This window comes from Oncorhynchus tshawytscha, linkage group LG13, assembly GCF_018296145.1.
Source record: "Oncorhynchus tshawytscha isolate Ot180627B linkage group LG13, Otsh_v2.0, whole genome shotgun sequence".
In the NCBI taxonomy this organism is placed as follows: Eukaryota; Metazoa; Chordata; class Actinopteri; order Salmoniformes; family Salmonidae; genus Oncorhynchus; species Oncorhynchus tshawytscha.
Window position 1 is genome coordinate 10,369,750 of NC_056441.1, and position 16,526 is coordinate 10,386,275.

General features: G+C 44.6%; 1 protein-coding gene across 1 annotated transcript in view; it reads right to left on the reverse strand.

The window, feature by feature from the left end:
• The window catches only part of LOC112235981 (four and a half LIM domains protein 3), a 35,895-nt gene extending 21,375 nt beyond the window's left edge, over positions 1-14,520 (reverse strand). The window contains exon 1 of the mRNA XM_024404545.2: positions 14,345-14,520. The gene's annotated coding sequence lies outside the window, so the exon portion shown is untranslated. The remainder of the gene's footprint in view (positions 1-14,344) is intronic.
• Positions 14,521-16,526: the final 2,006 nt, after the last annotated feature.

Below are 16,526 nucleotides of genomic sequence, written 5' to 3' on the forward strand. Positions count from 1 at the left end.
ACTATGTGCACACTGCCCACAAAATGAGGTAGAAACTGAAACGGAGAAGGGGTTGGATCTGTAGCTTTTCCTATGGAACAGGAAGGGCAGATAGGGTCCATTAGGATCCACATTGGCAACATTACAAATGGCACCACATTCCCTTTATAGTAGTTCAAAGTAGTTCACCGCAGGAATTACACGACTGCCAGAAGGTCTCAAGAGTTTAGGCATCACCGGCTCAAGGAAACAATGTCAGGAACATGGCATTGACAGAGACTAAAGGCAGACACAAATGTTTCTCTTGGAAGCCGTTTCGTTTATAATATTTTCCCTCTTTTCGGGGCAAAGAATACCCTTGAACTGCTTTCAGAATGGCAAAAAGTGTGGAGCGAGGAGGAGGAGGAGGAGGAGGGTTGTGGGTTCAGCGATGTGCAGCTGAGAAACAGACGGTGGGTTTTTTTTTAAAGTGGGAGTGAAGTGACGGCCCTGGGGGTGAAGAGTTCAGCAGCCCCCGCCGATCAGACAGAACTGACGTCACAGCCTTACAGGCTCCATGTCAAAGTGGCGACTGAACCCAGGAATAGGATGCGTTCCAAATGGAAACCCTATTTCCTATATAGTGCCACCCATTTTGAACCAGGGCCCAGAGGACTGTGGTCTAAAGTAGTGCACTATGTAGGGAATAGGGTGTAATTTGAGATGCAGAACCTGGTGCTCCTAATGAAGCCGACTTAATTTCTCAGAAATGCATTTGCACACAGGGGGTGTCTTGATATGGAATGGAGTGTGGGGGGGGGTCAACCATTGCCCATGAAAGGAATCCCATCCAACAGTTGATGTTTTGTTTTCCAGGTACTGAGGTAAATGTACTGGATGCCACAAGCTATTTGAATCTGGTCCATGAAGTAGTCATCTCAGCAGTGAGTGGGATTTACGTGCCATTAAAATGAACAGCCTCAGACTTTATTTAACATTCTGAGCCCCTGTTAAAACACCATGACAAGCAAACAAGAAAGAAGAGCTGATGAAAGAACAACTCCTGTTTTATCCACCTTATTTGTCTATTTAGTTTAATATCAAGCAACTCAAACTTGAGTAGCCCCTTTACAAAAATGTCATAGCAGCAGAGCATTTGGAAAATGGTCAAATTCAGTCATATCATTTCCCATGAGCAAGACTGCATCAGCCTGAAGAGGGTTGAGACTTTGCAAGTTCAAAGACAAAATGGACGGAACACGAAACAGACACAACTCCGTCACAGTTTCATGTCTGTTTCATGTCTGTTTATTGTCAGAGCAGTGGAAATCAGCTTGACTTCCCCAGCTAATGTCTCTCAGGTTTATATTCTGGTCCATATTCTGGTCCATACATCCCTAGGATCACCACTACACTGATACAATGGCCGTTCTTCCGGACATAGTTCCTCCTTCTACAGCTCTCTGAGGGCCCCGGGATGACATCTGCAAATGCATTCTTTGTACTCCAGCTGTTGTGTCACCGAGCACAGACATTATGACATTCAAATCTACGAAAGTCATACCAAAAAAAAAGAAAAGACAAAAGAATATGTCCGAAATACAAACCACGGCCTTTCTGTTGGATGATCTAACTCTATTGAGTCTACCCTCCCACAGACAATAGCTTTGTTTAATTCAGTTTCAGCTCATTTATACAATGTCCAGACTCTTCTGTTATAGTAATAACTACTGTACTACAAAGAGTCTCCTGTGGGGGAGATGACTGACCCTGAATGAGCCACGTCAGTGGTTCATCATCATTATGACTGGGGGTTGAAATACACATGGACGTGACCTGGGTATAGAGGGAACGCCTCAAAGATATATGGAGAATAATAAAGAGAATTGACTGAACAACACACACTGTTACGGATACAAGTGTTACGGATACAAGTGTTACGGATACAAGTGTTACGGATACAAGTGTTACGGATACAAGTGTTACGGATACAAGTATCCTGTGTGTGTATCCTGTGTGTGTTTCTTTTCTCTCCTTCTCCCCTCACAGGTGAACATCATCACTCCCCAATCAGACAACAATCAATCATCAATCAGAAGACACACCTCCTCCTATTTCCTACCCTATCACAGTTCCTTTCCCTTGGTTTAAAAACCCCATCAGTTGTTTGCTCTGGAGCTCAATCTCTCTGTAAATGCCATGTATGTAGATCTCGGTGTTTCACTCTCTCTTTGTGTCTTAACCTCTCTTTTGTTTGAGCACCTCCAAATCACTTTGTCATCTCCTGTGAGTATTGTTTTTGGTTATGGTGTTTGTTTGATTGCTGGTGGGAAAAGGGGAAACCAAGACAAGTCGCCCATGGGCATACACTACCCGTAGGAAGACTTTGTTAAAAACACTAGTTAGAACTGGGCGGACCACCCACTGTATTTTTGGTTAGTTAGCTGTTAAATTAGGCTAGTCTAGCTTAGGGGTGTTTTGGATGCTTATTGTTTCTTTCCTTGGGTCCAGCTCAGCCCCTTTTCCTGCTCCCCCCATTACCGTGTGTTTTACAATAAACCCTGAGTTTGACGGTATAATTTCAGTTGTCGTGGTTATTTCGTTCACACTTTTACTTTGTCACAATTATAATTTTCATGAGTTATGTTACGGGTCTCATTACCATCCCCCCTAGACTGTCGGGCCAAAAGGGATTCGTAACACACACACACACAATATGTTGGCTGGCATCATTGTTTTCAGCCACAGATGGGTTGAACACATCCTTCTACACGTGTCTTTCTTCCAACCAACTGTGTCTTTCTTCCAACCACATAAAATGTATCTGTGTCTCCGCGTTGCGCCCCCAGTGAGACGTTAAGTCAAACAAAAAGCCATCAGAGGGAGACTTGTTTTTCTCTCCTAGCACACTGCTGTTATAACTGGCCAGGAGGACACATGGGTATTCTTCAGTGATATATTGGTTGCGCTGGCTGGTAAAAGATTAATCGGAGTCATTGACTCTGAAGGCTTTGTACTGTGAGCCAGACAGCAAAACTCTCTCTCTCTCTTCGTCTTCCACATGGCCCAGCGACAGACCAGGCCGCCTCGCCCTGTCTCACACATGGCCCAACGACAGACCAGGCCTATCTGAACTTGTTTTCTTTCTAATCTGACATTTTATTCAGAGTGCAGAGCCAGTTGGAAGTGTGAGCCTTGAGTTAGTTCGGGAGGTTCTCTCTCTGCCTTGAGTTAGTTTTGCGGGGGGCTCTCTCTGCCATGAGTTAGTTCTGCAGGGTTCTCTCTCTGCCATGAGTTAGTTATGCGGGGGCTCTCTCTGCCATGAGTTAGTTCTGCGGGGGCTCTCTCTGCCATGAGTTAGTTCTGCGGGGGCTCTCTCTGCCATGAGTTAGTTCTGCTGGGTTCTCTCTCTGCCATGAGTTAGTTCTGCAGGGTTCTCTCTCTGCCATGAGTTAGTTATGCGGGAGGTTCTCTCTGCCATGAGTTAGTTCTGCAGGGGCTCTCTCTGCCATGAGTTAGTTCTGCAGGGGCTCTCTCTGCCATGTTAGTTATGCGGGGGTTCTCTCTTGAGTTAGTTCTGCAGGGGGCTCTCTCTGCCATGAGTTAGTTCTGCAGGGGGCTCTCTCTGCCATGAGTTAGTTCTGCAGGGGGCTCTCTCTGGTACAGTAACACCCTAAAACTGCAGTGGTCCTAGACCATATGAAAACAGTAAGAAACAGTAGTAAACGGACAAGGGGTCAACTGTAATTTAATAGTTACCCTACTTCAGTTTAAAATGTATTCATGGATTAGGCTATCGGTGGGACGACTCTCTCCTTTATCCCAGTACAAAGAGGTGACTGCTCCCCTCCCTCCTTTATCAAGTATAAAGAGATGACTACACCCTCCTCTCCTTTATCCCAGTATAAAGAGGTGACTGCTCCTCTCTCCTTTATCCCAGTATAAAGAGGTGACTCCTCCTCTCTCCTTTATCCCAGTACAAAGAGGTGACTGCTCCTCTCTCTGCTTTATCCCAGTACAAAGAGGTGACTGGGCTTTCTCCTATAGAGCTCCATTTTTATGGAACGGTCTGCCTACCCATGTCAGAGACGCAAACTCGGTCTCAACCTTTAAGTCCTTACTGAAGACTCATCTCTTCAGTGGGTCATATGATTGAGTGTAGTCTGGCCCAGGAGTGGGAAGGTGAACGGAAAGGCTCTGGAGCAACGAACCGCCCTTGCTGTCTCTGCCTGGCCGGTTCCCCTCTTCCCACTGGGATTCTCTGCCTCTAACCCTATTACAGGGGCTGAGTCACTGGCTTACTGGGGCTCTCTCATGCCGTCCCTGGAAGGGGTGCGTCACCTGAGTGGGTTGATTCACTGATGCGGTCATCCTGTCTGGGTTGGCGCCCCCCCTTGGGTTGTGCCATGGCAGAGATCTTTGTGGGCTATACTCAGCCTTGTCTCAGGATGGTAAGTTGGTGGTTGAAGATATCCCTCTAATGGTGTGGGGGCTGTGCTTTGGCAAAGTGGGTGGGGTTATATCCTTCCTGTTTGGCCCTGTCTGGGGGTGTCCTTGGATGGGGCCACAGTGTCTCCTGACCCCTCCTGTCTCAGCCTCCAGTATTTATGCTGCAGTAGTTAATGTGTCGGGGGGCTAGGGTCAGTTTGTTATATCTGGAGTACCTCTCCTGTCCTATTCGGTGTCCTGTGTGAATCTAAGTGTGCGTTCTCTAATTCTCTCTTTCTCTCTCTCTCGGAGGACCTGAGCCCTAGGATAAAGAGTATAAAGAGTATGACTGCTCCTCTCTTTTATCTGGGTACCGGCACCCCCAATGTGAAGTGGCTGATATCCTGACGGATCACAAAGGGCTGTTAGCTGCCTGCGTGCACACAAACCAAAATGAACACTACTGGCATTCGCATTTGTTGTCTTTGAGGGGAAAGCTCTCATCAAATCGATATGCAATTTCTGTCTGTTTCAACATTCCCAAATGGGATGTTTTGAGACACCGAGTTCTTGAATGTCAACCAAGCCCAACATTCCTAGACCAACGTCCTTCTGAGGTCACTTCAAGCAATGTGTTGAAAAAAAGACTGCATTGCACTGGGAAACACACACTGGGTGATGATGATGAGGATGAGGATGATGATGGTGTAGCACATGAAGACATCTTCATTCTTATCTGAATTTACTTACAAGCACGGACTGATTAATGTCTCCACCTGCTCGTAGGGTAGTAATCAAAATATCCCTTGCTGACATTAAAACAGAAACCCTGAGTCTGTGATCTTTCACCTGCCCATTGGGGAACATTAAAAGCTAAATTAATGAGAGGCTACGTGCTTGGCTGTGTTTAGCTTGGGCTTCCAGCTGACCGTTTTTACCCTGCAGAGAACAATGCAAGCTGCAACTGAAAGAACTCTTAGAACCACGTCCCTCCTACACCACCTCTGGTGCATACCAAAACAAAGGGCCAAACCAGATAACAAATAGAGATATCACTGTGCCAAGGCCTTCTTTGCGCTGAAAGCCTGAGCATGAACTGGTGCTGAAGTCGGTCTAGTCAAGCTAACAAAAAAGAGCATAAAGTTAGAAGAAATTCTGAAGAAAAATCTATTGAAATTAGGAATATAGCATGTATAAATCTACTGTATAAATCAGTACTGTATAAATCAATACTGTATAAATCTATACTGTATAAATCTATACTGTACACATCTATACTGTACACATCTATACTGTACACATCTATACTGTACACATCTATACTGTATACATCTATACTGTATAAATCAAAACTTTATACATCTATACATCTATACTGTATACATCTATACTTTATACATCTATACTGTATAAATCTTGTATATTCTTCATGTAGTCATAGATAGCCATGGAATCTCTGGAATCCTCTTCTCGAGCAATGTTACTTGTGGCAACAGGCTGTTTCATTTAGATTATTTTTCTGTGGAAATTTGACCAAAGAAGAAATAAACAAAAGTTGTCTTGATCTGCACAATCAGCAGTCAGTCATATTCCAAAACAAATATGCTTGTAAAATGTAAACACATTTTCCAAACAGATAGCTGCTGGTAGCCAGTGGAGCATCCATCCATCCAACCCCAGACCCCGAGTGTTAATGTTCTCAACTGTGTTTATTTTCCCAGAGCCCCAGGCACCCCTATGGCCTGTTGCCTCTGTTTCATGGCTGATTGATTTTAGATTTTTTTTGTGTAACATCTCCATGTGTAAGCAGTTTAGGATTGTTGAGACAAATGTCTGTCAACACAACCCAGAAACTCAACAAGCTTTGAGGGAGGGAGTATGAGGAACTATAAGATGGAGTGGAGGACAAATCAATATAAGAGAGAGACTGGAGAGAGAGAGACTGGGGAGAGAACGAGAGTGAGAGAGAGAAACAGGGGAGAGAGAGAGAAATGGGGGAGAGAGAGAGAAAGAGAGACTGGGGAGAGAGAGAAAGAGAGACTGGGGAGAGAGAGGGAAAGAGAGACTGGGGAGAGAGAGGGAAAGAGAGACTGGGGAGAGAGAGAAAGAGAGACTGGGGAGAGAGAGCGAAATGGGGGAGTGAGAGAGAAAGAGAGACTGGGGAGAGAGAGAAATGGGGGAGAGAGAGAAAGAGAGACTAGAGAGAGAGAGAAAGAGACACTGGGGAGAGAGAGAGAAAGAGAGACTGGGGGGAGAGAGAGAGAGAGAGAGAGAGAGAGAGAGACTGGGGAGAGCGAGAGAGTGAGAAAGAGAGACTGGGGAGAGAGAGAGAAATGGGGGAGAGAGAGAGAAAAAGAGACTGGGGAGAGAGAGAGAAAGAGAGACTGGGGAGAGAGAGACTGGGGAGAGAGAGAGTGAGAAAGAGACTGGGGAGAGAGAGACTGGGGAGAGAACGAGAGTGAGAGAGAGAAATGGGGAGAGAGAGAAAGAGAAACGGGGAGAGAGAGAAATGGGGGAGAGAAAGAGAAACGGGGGAGAGAGAGAGAAAGAGAAACTGGGGAGAGGGAGAGAAACGGGGGAGAGAGAGAGAAAGAGAAACGGGGGAGGGACACATGATGCACAGTTTCACTCATGACACAGAAAGGACACCCCTGTCTGACTCCCGAGTCATTCCGTGCCAACCAGCTGTTAGTGGCTTCATGTAGAACCCTCCACTGGAGGTCCCCTTAGATGTTAGTCCTGTTAGTGGCCAGGGCTTCATGTAGAACCCTCCACTGGAGGTCCCCTTAGATGTTAGTCCTGTTTGTTGTGCCAGGACTTCCAGGGTTTTCCACCCTTCCTCCCCGACAGCCGCATGTTGTCCAGCCTTAGTAAACCCGCTGCTGCCATTAGTCGCTTCTGCAGGGACTGAAACAATCTCAAAAGGATGGAAGATAGGCTCCTCCCACACCCACAGCCCAGGCTCCACAGCCCCTTCTCATTTGGGCCTTAATAGCTGCTAGGGCCTCGGTCCAACCCTAATCCGCCAGCTCTCCTCAGCAGCGCGCATGCAGGTTCCTTCCAGCCAACATCAGTATGGTACAGCAGTCTCGACAAGTCCAACATGTCCCTGACTAAGAACAAGTTGTCAGTGATTGAGCATCCCGGTACACAATATGTCTGGTTCTTGCGCACTATAGAGTCCAGACGGGACTTCAGTTAGCGAGGACCTTGGCAAATATCTTGTAGTCAGCACAGAGTAATGCCACAGGCCTGCAGTTCTTAAGTTCACAGAAGGCCCCTTTTTTGGGCAGAAGAGTCAGAGCCGCCGGACGGCAGCTCATTGGCAACTCTCTTACCCGGACGCACTCACGCAACATGCAAAATAAGTCCAGTCCAATTATTCCCCAGAATTTTTCATAAAACTCCACTGGGAGTCCATCGACTGCATAACCTTGGCTTCACAGCTCTGACATCTGGGTTACGGCCTCTGCCAGTTCATGGGACAACAGGGGAATGTCCATTTCATCCCTCTGTGCCAGAGAGAGCTTAGGGAGTTCTGCGAACAAGACCTGAGCACAGAAAGGATCACACATTTCTGCCCTATACAACTCAGTATAAAACTCCACAGTCCGCTCCCGCATCTCCCCCACCACAGAGGTCACCCGCCCATCAAACAGCCGTAGACAATGTATAACCTTGGCTTCACCGCTCTGTCTTTCCAAACCAATGAAGGAGACAAGCACAAGGACATGTGAAACAGATTAGAGCATGACAAGGACACCATGCCCCTCATTTTTACAAAGCTCTCCCTCGCCCTCCATTTGGTAAATCCGACCACAATTCTATCCTCCTGATTCCTGCTTACAAGCAAAAATTAAAGCAGGAAGCACTAGTGACTCGGTCTATAAAAAAGTGGTCAGGTGAAGCAGATGCTAAACCACAGGACTGTTTTGGTATCACAGACTGGAACATGCTCCGGGATTCTTCCAATGGCATTGAAGAGTACAACACATCAGTCACTGGCTTTATCATAAGTGTATCGAGGACGTCGTCCCCACAGTGATACCGCCCAAACAGATCCACAGATGATGCAATCTCTATTGCACTCCACACTACCCTTTCCCACCTGGACAAAAGGAACACCTATGTGAGAATGCTATTCATTGACTACAGCTCAGCGTTCCACACCATAGTACCCTCAACTCATCACTAAGCTAAAGATCCTGGGACTAAACACCTCCCTCTGCAACTGGATCCTGGACTTCCTGACGGGCTGCGCCCAGGTGGTGAGGGTAGGTAGCAACACATCTGCCAAGCTGATCCTCAACACTGGAGCCCCTCAGGGGTGCGTGCTCAGTCCCCTCCTGTACTCCCTGTTCACCCATGACTGCACGGCCAGGCACGACTCCAACACCGTCATTAAGTTTGCAGACGACACAACAGTGGTAGGCTTGATCACCGACAACGACGAGACAGCCTATAGGGAGGAGGTCAGAGAGGCCGGGTGGTGCCAGAATAACAACCTATCCCTCAACGTAACCAAGACTAAGGAGATGATTGTGGACTACTGGAAAAGGAGGACCGAGCACGCCCCCATTCTCATCGACGGGGCTGTAGTGGAGCAGGTTGAGAGCTTCAAGTTCCTTGGTGTCCACATCAACAACAAACTAGAATGGTCCAAACACCAAGACAGTCGTGAAGAGGGCACGATAAAGCATATTCCCCCTCAAGAAAATAAAAAGATTTGGCATGGGTCCTCAGATCCTCAAAAGGTTCTACAGCTGCAACATCGAGAGCATGGTTGCATCACTGCCTGGTTAGGCAATTGCTCGGCCTCCGACCGCAAGGCACTACAGAGGGTAGTGCGTATGGCCCAGTGCATCACTGCATCGCCTGTCATCCAGGACCTCTACACCAGGCGGTGTCAGAGGAAGGCCCAAAAAATTGTCAAAGACCCCAGCCACCCCAGTCATAGACTGTTCTTTCTACTACCGCATGGCAAGCTGTACCGGGGTGCCAAGTCTAGGACAAAAAGGCTTGTCAACACTTTTTACCCCCAAGCCATAAGACTCCTGAACAGGTAATCAAATTGCTACCCGGACTATTTGCATTGTGTGCCACCCCCCAACCTCTCTTTTACGCAGCTGCTACTATCTGTTTATCATATATGCATAGTCACTTTAACTATACATTCATGTACATACTACCTAAATTGGCCCGACCAACCAGTGCCCCCGCACATTGGCTAACCGAGCTATCTGCACTGTCACGCCACCCACCACCAGCCAACCCCTCTTTTACACTACTGCTACTCTCTGTTTATCATATATGCATAGTCACTTTAACCATATCTACATGTACATATTACCTCAATCAGCCTGACTAACCAGTGCCTGTATGAAGCCTCGCTACTGTTATTTTTCACTGTATTTTTTACTGTTGTTTTTATTTCTTTACTTCCCTATTGTTCACCTAATCCCTTTTTTGCACTGTTGGTTAGAGCTGTTAAGTAAGCATTTCACTGTAATGTCTACACCTGTCGTATTCGGCACACATGACAAATAAACTTTGTTTTGATTTGATTTTCATAGTGTGTTGTACTGATCTTACCCAGATCGCAAAAAAAGCTTAAAGATGAACCTTTTTCCTTTTAGTCTCATTCAGTAACCTTGACAGTTCTCTCACCGTGCACTTTGACCCCTCTGCCTGACTGGCTGTCAGCTCAGGACCCATTGAGGAGGAGTCTGAAAAGAAAGTCTCCTCATCGTCCTCTTACTCACCTTCCTCCTCATCTTCACCTCCCATTCTGACCACATGCCCTTTCTCTCTAGGCGGGGCTTCCTCCCCAGCACCAGGAAAAGGTTCCTTAGTGCCGTTGACAACACCGGCCTCTCCTCTCCCACCTTCTTTCTTCTCCACCTTTTTCCTCATCTGCTTGACACCCTCCTCCAACACCCCTAGTCGCTTACCCTTCCCCACTATACCCTCCTCATCCACTAGCATTACCTGACTAGGCCCAGCCTCATCTACACCACCATCCATAGCATGACTAGACCCAGCCTCATCTACACCACCATCTCTAGCATGACTAGACCCAGCCTCATCTACACCACCATCTCTAGCATGACTAGACCCAGCCTCATCTACACCACCATCTCTAGCATGACTAGACCCAGCCTCATCTACACCACCATCTCTAGCATGACTAGACCCAGCCTCATCTACACCACCATCTCTAGCATGACTAGACCCAGCCTCATCTACACCACCATCTCTAGCATGACTAGGCCCAGCCTCATCTACACCACCATCTCTAGCATGACTAGGCCCGACCTCATCTACACCACCATCCATAGCATGACTAGACCCAGCCTCATCTACACCACCATCCATAGCATGATTAGACCCAGCCTCAGCTACACCACCATCCATAACATGACTAGACCCAGCCTCATCTACCCCACCATCTCTAGCATGACTAGGCCCAGCCTCATCTACACCAATAGCCAGGCAAGGAGTTGACACTATATAACTAGCCAGGCAAGGAGTTGACACTATATAACTAGCCAGGCAATATATAACTAGCCAGGCAAGGAGTTGACACTATATAACTAGCCAGGCAAGGAGTTGACACTATATAACTAGCCAGGCAAGGAGTTGACACTATATAACTAGCCAGGCAAGGAGTTGACACTATATAACTAGCCAGGCAAGGAGTTGACACTATATAACTAGCCAGGCAAGGAGTTGACACTATATAACTATCCAGGCAAGTAGGAAATGGAAACAGAAGTGACAGTATAATGATAGTGAATGATTCACAACCTGTCGGTCAATGGCCCCTGCTCATGGCCTGAGCCAGTATCAATGTGCATCCCAAATTGCACCCTATTCCTTATATAGTGCACTACTTCCCCATAGGGCTTTTGTCAAAAGTAGTGCACTATATAGGGAATCGAGTGCCATTTGAGATGTAAACACTCTTAGAAAAAAAGGTGCTATCTAGAACCTAAAAGGGTTCTTTGGGTGTACCCATAGGAGAACCATTTGAAGAACCATTATTGGTTCCAGGGGGGGGGAAAAAGGGTTCTACCTGGAACACAAAAGGGTTCTCCCTAGAACTAAAAAAAGTTATCCTATGGGGTCAGCCATTTTTTCTAAGAGTGTACCCTCTCAGGCAGTTTCTGGGAAAGACTCCATCTCTAGAAGTCCTGCTAACCGTCTGGCACAGCTTCAATGATTGTACACAAAGCCAACCTTCCCCAATGAGAAGAATGTCAGGGGAGTGCCACTGTGGTCAGAATGGGGCAGAATCATGTGGCTGCAATGTTAGGATTACAAAAAAGCTAACAAAATGCATTTTCTACCATCACCCCTCTGTTCTAAAAATGGCAAATTCCTCTTTTCCTACAAATAATGAGTGAGTTCTTTCTGTCTGCCGCCACCTTTCTGCTGGTTACTCACATGGAAAGACTCCTCACAAAAAGCCAATTGTTTAAATAATCAAACCAATACATGTACAGTTGGACAAAAGTGGATCAAATTAAGGCGAGGATATTGGTTAGGTTAGATGGCTACATAGGCATCCTGTACAGAACTGCTTTAACAGTGATGCTGATAAGGCCGGCAAATCACACAAAAGTAAAACAGTAGAAAACAAAACTATTGTATTCTTCCTATTAGACAATGACTCCCCTATACTAGTCAGGACACGGTCAATCGAGCTCTCTCAAATCAAGTTGATGATCTCGGTCTATCCAATCTATCCAGTTTAGAGCCCTAGGAATATGTGCAACAGGACAAGGACTCCCCTATTGTCAGGTTGTGCGCTACTGGTATAGAAGTCAGGTGCAGGAGAGCAGAGAGTTGTGCTCTACTGGTGTAGAAGTCAGGTGCAGGAGAGCAGAGAGTTGTGCTCTACTGGTGTAGAAGTCAGGTGCAGGAGAGCAGAGAGTTGTGATCTACTGGTATAGAAGTCAGGTGCAGGAGAGCAGAGAGTTGTGCTCTACTGGTGTAGAAGTCAGGTGCAGGAGAGCAGAGAGTTGTGCTCTACTGGTGTAGAAGTCAGGTGCAGGAGAGCAGAGAGTTGTGCTCTACTGGTGTAGAAGTCAGGTGCAGGAGAGCAGAGAGTTGTGATCTACTGGTATAGAAGTCAGGTGCAGGAGAGCAGAGAGTTGTGATCTACTGGTATAGAAGTCAGGTGCAGGAGAGCAGAGAGTTGTGATCTACTGGTATAGAAGTCAGGTGCAGGAGAGCAGAGAGTTGTGATCTACTGGTATAGAAGTCAGGTGCAGGAGAGCAGAGAGTTGTGATCTACTGGTATAGAAGTCAGGTGCAGGAGAGCAGAGAGTTGTGCTCTACTGGTGTAGAAGTCAGTTGCAGGAGAGCAGAGAGTTGTGATCTACTGGTATAGAAGTCAGGTGCAGGAGAGCAGAGAGTTGTGCTCTACTGGTGTAGAAGTCAGGTGCAGGAGAGCAGAGAGTTGTGATCTACTGGTGTAGAAGTCAGGTGCAGGAGAGCAGAGAGTTGTGATCTACTGGTATAGAAGTCAGGTGCAGGAGAGCAGAGAGTTGTGCTCTACTGGTGTAGAAGTCAGGTGCAGGAGAGCAGAGAGTTGTGCTCTACTGGTGTAGAAGTCAGGTGCAGGAGAGTAGAGAGTGGTGATCAGACACTTTATTTTGCAGAAGCAACAACAGACGGACGCAACTGCGTCAAAAAACCTCCAGCCAAATGGCAAAATGAAAAGCGCGACAGTCACAATGATGCAAATGTTTAACATTTAAACATACTTGGGGAAAAACCAGCCTGGCGCGTCACACAAAACACGTAACAAAACTATTCCACACAAAGACATGGGGGGGAACAGAGGGAATATATATGTTGTGTGATTAGGGAATGTAAACCAGGTGTGCGGGGAAACAAGACAAAACAAATGGAACAATGAAAAGTGGAGCGGCGATGGCTAGAAGACCGGTGACGTCGACCGCCGAACGCCGTCTGATCAAGGAGAGGAGCCGACTTCGGCGGAAGTCGTGACACCTGTACTAGTCAGGACACTGTCTATCCAGGAAATAAAGTTTAAAGAGAGATAAAGAGGACATTTAACCATTTGTTGGCTGAGAGAGAAAAAATAAAATGGAGAGAGGTTTGTGACCTGTTGCCACAAGAAAAGGACAACCAGTGAATAACTAACACTTGTAAATACAATCCATATTTATTTTCTCTTTTGTACTTGAACTATTTGCACATCGTTACAACACTGTATATAGACATAATGTGACACTTGAAATGTCTTTATTCTTTTTGAACTTTTGTGAGTGTAATGTTTACTGTTAATTTTTTATTGCTTATTTCACTTTTGTTTATTATCTATTCCACTTGCTTTGGCAAGTGAAATAGGTTTCCCATGCCAATAAAGCTCTTCGAATTGAATTGAGAGAGCATGACGACTAAATAGAGAGAGAGAGAGAGAGAGAGAGAGAGAGAGAGAGAGAGAGAGAGAGAGAGAGAGAGAGAGAGAGAGAGAGAGAGAGAGAGAGAGAGAGAGAGAGAGAGAGAGAGAGAGAGAGAGAGAGAGAGAGAATTTGTAAGAGAGAGAGAAACTGTTTTTCACTTTTGTTTATCCATTTTACTAGCTTTGGCAATGTAAACTTCTTTCTTCAAGATTTCTTGCCCTACAAAGCCACGGGAATATCTGTTCTCTTGATAAAAAGACACAGGTTACCTTTCCCAATTTATGAAAGTAGTTAACATATACCAAATATGTTATCTGATAAATATCAACGGATGAACAGTGAATCGATTCACATGACTGACACTGCATTATCTAGGCGCTATCTTTGCCTGAAAGTTGACATTTAGTCTAGTAAAATTAAAACGAAATAAGGCAATTCACGTTTTAAATCAAATACTGATAATATCGACTAAGTGTGTTATTATTCGTTATTAACACGTTCCCAAATGCCAAATATCTTACCACCAGCTCTTTGCGTGTCAGAGAACTTTGCGAAATGTAGTCCCTTGGTTTCAGTCACCAATCTGTGGCTTGCAGTTTTTCTCCGGCAGCTGAATTGACTCCAAATGATGGCCAGTCAAGATCACACTCCTCCGAAGAAGTAGCGCACCCTCCTCTACTTCAACTACTATGAAATGCATAATGAGCCTGCTACCTCCCCGTGCGCAGCAGCATCAATCAAAGCCGTAAAATCCCGCCCAAAAAGTGTCCCTCCTCGCTCTACTGCTGAAGCATAGGTACCAGGAAACTCATCACTATGAGACAGTAAGTCATTATTATGAGACAGTAAGTCACACACATTTTCGTACCCTACAAAAAGAAATTGAACTGTATTTTAAGACGGTTAAATGCTCTACTAACAAAAAAAGCTGTTAGAATTGTAAGTATATGCATGTCCCTTAATTAAGGTCCTTGTGTAATTGTAATGTGATATTGTAACCCCTAGCCCCGCCCCTTGCCCCGCCCCTAGCTCGATTTATTGTTTGTAATCTATGTATGCTTGTGTTCCCTCATGTGCTTTATGTATTGATTTGTTGTTCCTAAAAAATTGTTTTTTTTAAATGAGACAGTAAGTCATCATTATGAGACAGTAAGTCATTATTATGAGACAGTAAGTCATCATTATGAGACAGTAAGTCATTATTATGAGACAGTAAGTCATCATTATGAGACAGTAAGTCATCATTATGAGACAGTAAGTCATCATTATGAGACAGTAAGTCATTATTATGAGACAGTAACTCATCATTACCAGACAGTAAGTCATTATTATGAGACAGTAAGTCATTATTATGAGACAGTAAGTCATTATTATGAGACAGTAAGTCATCATTACCAGACAGTAAGTCATTATTATGAGACAGTAAGTCATCATTATGAGACAGTAAGTCATTATTATGAGACAGTAAGTCATCATTACCAGACAGTAAGTCATCATTATGAGACAGTAAGTCATTATTATGAGACAGTAAGTCATCATTACCAGACAGTAAGTCATCATTACCAGACAGTAAGTCATTATTATGAGACAGTAAGTCATCATTACCAGACAGTAAGTCATCATTATGAGACAGTAAGTCATCATTATGAGACAGTAACTCATCATTACCAGACAGTAAGTCATTATTATGAGACAGTAAGTCATTATTATGAGACAGTAAGTCATTATTATGAGACAGTAACTCATCATTACCAGACAGTAAGTCATTATTATGAGACAGTAAGTCATCATTATGAGACAGTAAGTCATCATTATGAGACAGTAACTCATCATTACCAGACAGTAAGTCATTATTATGAGACAGTAAGTCATCATTATGAGACAGTAAGTCATCATTATGAGACAGTAAGTCATTATTATGAGACAGTAAGTCATTATTATGAGACAGTAAGTCATTATTATGAGACAGTAAGTCATCATTATGAGACAGTAAGTCATCATTATGAGACAGTAACTCATCATTACCAGACAGTAAGTCATTATTATGAGACAGTAAGTCATTATTATGAGACAGTAAGTCATTATTATGAGACAGTAAGTCATCATTACCAGACAGTAAGTCATTATTATGAGACAGTAAGTCATCATTATGAGACAGTAAGTCATTATTATGAGACAGTAAGTCATCATTACCAGACAGTAAGTCATCATTATGAGACAGTAAGTCATTATTATGAGACAGTAAGTCATCATTACCAGACAGTAAGTCATCATTACCAGACAGTAAGTCATTATTATGAGACAGTAAGTCATCATTACCAGACAGTAAGTCATCATTATGAGACAGTAAGTCATCATTATGAGACAGTAACTCATCATTACCAGACAGTAAGTCATTATTATGAGACAGTAAGTCATTATTATGAGACAGTAAGTCATTATTATGAGACAGTAACTCATCATTACCAGACAGTAAGTCATTATTATGAGACAGTAAGTCATCATTATGAGACAGTAAGTCATCATTATGAGACAGTAACTCATCATTACCAGACAGTAAGTCATTATTATGAGACAGTAAGTCATCATTATGAGACAGTAAGTCATTATTATGAGACAGTAAGTCATCATTATGAGACAGTAAGTCATTATTATGAGACAGTAAGTCATCATTATGAGACAGTAAGTCATCATTATGAGACA